The sequence below is a fragment of the Poecilia reticulata genome, chromosome 11, assembly GCF_904066995.2.
Source record: "Poecilia reticulata chromosome 11, P_reticulata-male-v2, whole genome shotgun sequence".
Classification (NCBI taxonomy): domain Eukaryota; kingdom Metazoa; phylum Chordata; class Actinopteri; order Cyprinodontiformes; family Poeciliidae; genus Poecilia; species Poecilia reticulata.
In genome coordinates, this window is record NC_088840.1 from 16,593,310 (window position 1) to 16,601,941 (window position 8,632).

Genomic DNA, 8,632 nt, shown 5'->3' on the forward strand with positions numbered 1-8,632 from the left:
AACGACATGGCTCCGATACTCTCAGGCAATTTCATATAAAACGAGTAATTTGATCAAATATCACTTTCAAGCAATCCTTAGATTTGTGAGATGATATAAAACATTCACTGTAAATAAATTCTGTCAAACTGGATTTCCAGGGATTTGGGTAACTAAGGGATACTGCAACTTAGTGCAGTGCTGAACAGGTCAGTCAGCTTTTCCCTTCAGAGCCATAAAAATAAGCAACACTCACCTAGTGAGCATTGTGTGACTCTGCAAGTTTTGAAAACCATTCATCATCTTTGCTTCATGTTTTCATATAACAATGAAACACATTGTTTGAGCTAAATGCAAAACTCAAACACGTATGATTCATGACATTATCCACTATAAAGTGATGGAATCTCACTCATCATCTTTGGGAGGGTTGTATATGTGTTGCACACATATACAACAACTGTTCGTCCAAAGAATGGGATGAATCCAGAGGACAGCCAGACAAACAAAAAATGGGAGAACAAAGCATTTTTATGAAGCTCGAATGCCAGTGAATTGATTACAACCCTTGGTAAACCAGAAATACAACATCAGGGTTTAAAAGCACATGCAGCCTTTTTATGTGTTTTGTGTCTGCATTCAATCATAACCTCAACAAAACGGAGGTTCAGAAAGCCATCTTTAAAACATTTGTTGGGTTTGTTAAGCAGCTCAAGGAACTTTTCTTTCCCACTTGAGGAAAAATGGAAGATTTTACAAAAATGAAAATAAATTATAAACAGCATAGCAATTTGCAGCCTTCGTGTCACTCAGGGAGGAGGCTGGCTCATTGTCTCGGTGAACAATCATCAACTCAGAACAAAAACAAAATATCTTGTGAAGACGCATGTAGTTTTTTTTCCCCTCCAGATTATTAATTGTTAGCATAAAATAAAGACTACTGAATAGGAAAACAAGATACTGCTAATCAAGAATAGTTTAATTTCAACATTTGTTTAAATAGCTTTGTTTGCATAAGCCCTGAGAAAGCTGAGTTTTTTGTTTTGTTTCGTTTTGAAACCAGACATTATAGTCAGAAAGATAGTTTCGTTCTTATAATCAAAAGCTGTACATGGGTCACAAGGTGCCTCAGCTAAGTTTCTACAAGGCACAAGTGCTATTATAATTTAATGAGACTGAGTCCCCAAGCGAGAGACTGCATCCACTCAGGTTGGCTCCCTGTGAGACGTCAGAAATAATTCGTTTTAATGAATCCTCGTTGGTGAAATGACTACATGCACTCATCCAGACTCCAAGCCTGAGATCTGACGCACAGGTTTCTCAAATGACTACTTCACTGGCGGAGTTATTTCAACGCAAACTGAAAATATTGACAGAGCAGAAACAAAAGGGGTCCTCAAAGATCATGTGTGTTTGCATCTTTAAAAAAAAAAAAGAGTGGCTTTAAAATTAAAAATAAATTTCTCACCACTTTACACAAAACATAATTCAAGCTTGGGATTCACATTTATGACATTTTAACTATCATGGACTGAAAAGTGTTTAGGTTGGCTTTTATTCCCTATACATCATCTATAAGTAAACAATTGCTTATTTTCCATTTGAATTACCTTTACATAATTGATTTTGCCGCTGGGTAACACCTTCAGTGTCCTTCAGCTTTACAGATAAAGAATTATGTACCCACTGTTGCAGAAACAGATTCATTCATTTCAGGGTTTTTTTGGTCAGGAAGAGAGAGAGAGAGAAAAACATTCAATCAAATCCCTGAGCTGGGCTCCAACTGGCTCTTTTCCTTCCTAGATTTGTCCTTTGGTCAACAGCATCCCTTTCAGTTTCATTATTATTTATTTGATTTATGTATTTGATAAACAAGTAGAGTAAATGTCACCATTTGAAATGTCACCGTCTCAAGACAATGTGCTACTGGCTTACATCTGCCGAGGAGGTGATTAGTGACGCGGGAACTAGGTGAGCACAGTCACAGAATGCAGTGCAGCTTAGTGAGGCCCTAAACTGAGAAGCTGAGGGAAATGTCTAATTAACACAGAAGTGAATAAGCTGACTTCTAACGGGACACAAAAGGATCTTATAAAACAAAGGTTTAAGTGACACACTAAAATAGAGACCCTAAACCAGAGGCACAAAGAGCATAATACAAGAATTAACTAAGAATCTCAAAACTAATATAGATATATAAATAATGTAGTATAGAAACAATCACAACCTAAGATGAGCTAAATACAAAACTCAAACACGTCTGATTCATGACATTATATAAAGTGATGGAATCTCACTTATCTTTGGGAGGGTTAGAAACAAGGTTTTCCTCAGCGAATAGAGGAAAATTGCAGGACAGAGTGAAATACTGAGGTCAGTGTCTGGTCAATAACAATGAGTTCTTGTTTAAATACTGAATATTATTTGGCAGTCAGGCCAGGAAAAACCCGTTTCTATCCTACCACTGTAAATGCAAAAGTTGGCTAAACTCCACCGGGGCATTAACTAGAATTGTTGGACAATAAATACATGGTGTGGAATAAATGAACACATGGAAAACTACGCCCACTGCTAAGCATGGTGGAGGATATATCATGAGGTCGGCATGCTGCGGTGCGCTTCGTTAAAAACGCCTTGAAATGTTGGAACATTTTTAAAAGATGTCTGTTGGATCCTACCAGTAAACTAAAAAACTGGATGAAATTTTGTTTTTCAGCAGGATAATAATCCACTAATGTCCTTCAATACATTGTAAAGGGATATTTGCAGATTATTATTAACAGTGGGCCAACTAATAATTTTTGCACATTCTTCAACATAAAAGCATCACCTTTTAATTTCAGATTTTTTTAACGAGTGTAAACAAATTAAAGGTGTAAAATTTTCTGTTTTTTTTCTTTTACAAATAATCTTGAAAAATACCTTTTATGACTACGAAAACAACATACAGATAGAAAGATATTTAAATGTATGCTACATTGAGATGACTGTATAACTCACCATAGTTGGAAAAAGTCTTCAGTAGATGTTAGCCTGTCACTGTTTAAACAAAGATAGCCAAAATATATATATATATATATATATATATATATATATATATATATATATATATATATATATATATATATGTATTTTTAAAACAACAAATGCATAAAACACAAACAATTTAGATGTGATAACTGAAAAAGTACAAAATTTTCTCCGAGTTCCACTTTTTCTGCTTTTGTTCCTCGGCCGGTGCCAACGTTTTTTTCCCCTCTCCGTCTCTCTCTTGCCCTTTAGTGTCAGTTCTCTGTTCTGGCATTTAGAAGACAAATGCTACTGTGTCACACCTTGTCACTCATACCTCACACACCCTCTCTCGCACACACCTACATTTGTGGGGCTTAAATGCTAGAGTGTCAGCAGGCCTGTCAAAGTGAGCGTCGCTGTGTAGGCACCTCTTGGTCGGGCAGGACACACACGCTGACATGCACAGACATATGCAGACAGTGACAGAAATAACACAGAAGCACGCAGAGACACATGGCCAGACGCAGCGAGAGAGGGAAATTAACAATATGCAAACAAGTAGCCCACCACGGGCTGTTGACACTTAGACAATGGAAACACAATTACTCCTGCTCTCAATCAAGCACACATACTAAGCACCAAAAGTAGATGATGACAGAACTTGGCAGCAGATGAGGTTTGGTACCAGAGTGATGTATGGAAAGCCTCTGCCTTCACACTAGACAGTTTAAACCATCCTGTGTTGAGTAATAGCTGCTCTACTTGCTTCCACTTTTTCCAAGTTTATGCTCCTCGCTTTTTTTTCTTTTTTCTTTTTTTCCTTTTCTGATTCTTCAAAGAAACATTTATGATTTGTTCAGCTTTTCTACAGCAACCATATAATTTTTCACACGAGTTTACTAAAATTGACCGTATCCCTTTTATCAGCTGTGACATTAAAAAGCTTACAAGGTAACTTATAACGCTTGGATTTTTCCACATTTTGTCACGTCACAAACCACAAACTTTGATGTATTTTATTGGGATGTTATACGATAGATCAACAAAAAGTAGTGCTTGACTGTGAAGCAAGAGAACCAGGATAGATGTTTTTTTATTATTATTATTTCTTACAAAAGAAAAAGATCTGAAAAGTTTGGCTTTCTTGTATTCAAGCCATCTGAGTCAATACTAGAAGCACAATTTGCTGCAATTACAGCCACGATGGTCGAGTTCTTTAACATCTTGGATCATTTGAAGGCTGATATTAACTTTTCTTTGCAACGCTGCTCAAACCCAGTCCTCAGTCCAAGACCTCTCTTTTTTAATGCAGTTCTACTCTGCTCCACTACTTTACATTTCTCCATGCAGATTAACCTCCATTTAAGGGAAAGATGACCAGATTTGTCATGTTGGTGGGTGATTGTGGGTCAATTCCATCTACACAAAAAAGTAGACGGAATCTATTTGCTATCTGAAAATCTCAAAAGTTGTCTGATAGATTATCAGTAGGTTAAGTGGCCTGGCGTAACAGCAAAGTGTCTAATTATTGTAACACTGTGCAATTGAATGAGACTGACTTTCTGTTGTTTGCAAATATGAGCTACAAAAAAAAAAGCCCATGTTCAAATCTCAAATTAGTCAACAAAAACTGGTCTTGTAACTTGTCAGCATAATTAACTTCATCTGAATACGAGCACAGCTGGAATGTCTTGGGGACAACTCACTCTGCATCTGGAGCACTGAGAAACGCTCCCTTAAAGTCAGAGAAATGAAAAAAGAAAAGGTTTCTCAGTGTTTCACTAAAATTATTATGAAACGCAGACAAAGCTTTGAACCAACTGCGGTCCCACCATGTTGATAAATCTCAGTTCCCATTCAGTCAGACATGACAGTTTCTTTTGGATCAGGTTCTATCTTATTCTCTTTATTTCATTTCACAAATAAAAATCACAAAGTTCCTCACAGATATGTTGGTTAGACATGTTTTTTGGTCTTTTATATCTAGCATACTATAGTACTAACAGACACACGCACACACACACACACACGCACACACACACACACACACACACACACGCACACCCCCACACACACACACACGCACACACACGCGCACACACACACACACACACACGCACACACACACACACACACACACACACGCACGCACGCACGCACGCACGCACGCACGCACGCACGCACGCACGCACGCACGCACGCACACACGCACGCACACACACACACACAAAGGTAGAGTGTGACCAGTTGGCATATGCGACCTGACAGCTTTTAGTGACCAGGTAGGAGAGGGAAACTATGCAGCGAGGTGGAAGGAAATGCAGTTCTGACTTTGTAAAGAAAGTCAGAGAAAGGCATCTTAAACTAAGTCTAACGTCACACACAACTTTCAAAACTACACACAATGAGGAAAAAAAAAAGTGTGAATGTGCATCTGTGCATCATAAATTGCATCTGTGCATCATAAATTGTGTTTGTGCGTGGAGGGAGGGATGACCCTGCATTTAGAAGTAGGCAGCAGGTAAATTGAGGTCAGGTGAAGTCAACGGAAAAGCGAGACAAAAGTCCCACACAGACACACAGGTACACACACAGAAACGTCCACGCAGACGTAAATCTATAATTATAAACTGCGGTTGGGTTAGTTCATTTGCTCAGCATATTTTAGAGTGGTTTAGTCAGAAGATCATTCTTCATCTTCTGTGTGTGTGTGTTTGTGTTTTGTTATTTTTCCCTTGTGTGTGTACTCAGTTTGTCAGAGAACAAAAAAACGGGTTTTGTTTTTAGCAGAAAAAAATATTTGGGACTCCAGAATTTTTGTAATTAAATCTGGCAAACTGCAAACAGGACTTCTTGTGGGTTTCTTTTTTCAACAATGACTTTCTATTTTCAACTTTTCCACAGGAGCAAGATTTATGAGGTGTACGACTAATAGTTGGCCTGTGAAGAGATGCTACCAGAGCTGTGGATTTCTACAACTCCTCCAGAGATACCATTGATCTTTGCTTCTGTTATTAATGCACTCCTTGCTTGCCTATCCTTTTAGATGGCTGCCACTCCTTGGTAGTTGTGCTGTTGTGCTGCTGTCCATTTTCAGATCATGAACATGAACTGGAGATGGACATTAGCTGTCCGAAGCTTTTGTAACCAAACTGCTTTAAACTTCTTCAAACCGCTCTCTTTGACCTGTCTGTTCCCCGCTTTTCACAATGTAGTTTATTCTCTAATGTACTCCAACAAACCATATCAATGTAGATCAACGCATATTTATGCATGTGGTAATGACCCATTCAGCATCCAGATGTAAATACGAAAAGAACCTGTAATAGGATTGCAAAACTGATGTTCACACATGTTCTCCATTTAGTCTGATTGAGTTCCTATTTGAATTTTGTGCCTCATTGTGCTGCAGCTTTAGCAACGGGGGATCTGGATAATGTGTGCCAAACATTTTGATATTATTTGTTAAAAATAATTGTAAACCATGGATCCTTGATATGACACTCAACAATAATGAGATACTTTGTGGTCTGTCACATAAAATCCTGTTAAATACATTGAGGTTTATGGCTCCAAAGTGACAAAATAAAAGATAAAATAAACACAGTTACTGAAGACCAGGTCCGCATCTGCAGTTTTGTTAGCTCGGCATTTTTATGAAACACCGCAGTGCTGCTCTTTGCTTTTGTACTTTCTACACCCGTTTGTTTTAAAAACAATAAAAATGTAAATGTGAGCGTAAGTAAGGCAGCACTGGCAAAAACGTAACTCAAAGTTGTGGGAATCCGATGATGCCAGGACAATTAGTGAACCGCTTCGCTGCAGAATGCGCCGGGTTTCAGGAGGTGTCCAACTATCCTGCACAAAATTATTGCCATCATGGATATTAAACCCTGTGTTTTTGTTACACACTTACTCTTTTGAGAGATTTTTTCATGTTTTTTTTTTCACTTGTAAGGGAGCTCTTCACTGAAAAGGAGGTGGTAATTAACTGGCATGCTGTACCTTCTTTTACAAATCACTGCATCATTTAACTGCATGTCAATGTTATGTTATGATCAATTCCAGGATATCATGTCTCTGCAGCAGTGACTTGTTTTCATGCCTTCTCTCTGCCTCTCCTACCTATAAATCGATAAAAGCCATCAGTATGTGCGTTATAAATGATGCCACCTCAAACTACGGTAATAAATAAAACACTTTGATTCACCAATAATATCTATTTTCATTTGTCAGGTGTGCAAAAAATAAACTTTTGACCCTCCGGCTATTAGTTTTTATTTTTCACATTTGTTGTCACACTTTAAGCACCATGAGGAACTACCTCAATACCGAGTCCTGCAGAAAGAAACATTCAAAGTTTGAAAGAGCAAAATAAAAAGTCATAAGAGCTCTGATAAACACCTGGAGGAAGAGATTGGATGGAGATGCTGTGCATCGACCGGCACTTGAGCTCCTGCACAACACATAAAAACTCAGCGGTGGCAATCGTGCAGCTGGGAAGAGAAGGAAGGGGAGTTGACAAGATAAAAGACCAAAACGATAGATACAGAGTTCGCCGGGCAATCCAATGAAACAAAGATGGATCAGGGTTTTACAAGCAGGAGTAGGGGCTGCAATGTCATAGAAAGAACACAGATGTGACCATAAACATGAGAAACAACAATTGTTGTGGGACTGTCACTTTAGAGGTAAACCTGGTAACACAAACTGTAAGTGTGTGCAGAAGAAATCAAAATAAAAGTCAGCATCGGTCCCATTCAAACCCACACTGCCGACGTCCTGAGCCACTAAAAAGAAAAAGTGGGCAACAAAAGAATCCATCAGCTGAAATGTGACCTGCTGCTTACACAATTACAAAAAAAACTTTGACTTGTGGATGGTGTTTTTTTTCCCGCCCCAGTCTCTCTTATCATCCGCAGTCTTGCCATGCTACATCCTTGTCATCTTCTATACAGTGTACAAAGATATAATTTAGATGTTGCTGAAATTATGGCTGTTCTTGAACTTTTTGCAGGGCTCTAAAAAATGCTGAACAATTGTGAGGTGAATCAAACAGAATGTAGTTTTTGGTTTTAGTCCTTATGTGCTCAGTGCTTGCTCTTTACTTTAACATCTATATTTACGATGTGTATGCGTGACTCTAACGTTAACCCTAATAAATCTACACTTTTTTTTACCTGTCAGCCGCCATCTGGTTCTCAAAAGGCAAGATGTCCCCTGAAGTTGGTGCTTTGTCAGGTAGTATACAAAAACACACACATAACACACACATGACTATGCAAATGCAGGAAAACAAGCACAAATACTGTTTAGGTTACTATAAAAATAAAAACGGATGAGTGTGAGCAGATTATTTGACTTGCATAAATGTGGAGTGTATGCTCACCTGTGAGTGTGCACGCCACTAAACGTCTACATTTTAAGTGAATGCCAAGAGCCTCGTAAATTCACCTTTTGAGTTTTTAAACTGACGTAACTTTTTGGTGGCGGCGGTGAGTGTGTGTACGTGTGTGTGGGGGTGCGTGTGTGTGTGTGTGTGTGTGTGTGGTTGTGTGTGTGTGTGTGTGCGTGTGTGTGTGTGTGTGTGTGTGTGCGTGCGTGTGTGTGTGTGCGTGTGCGCGTGTGTGCGTGTGTGTGT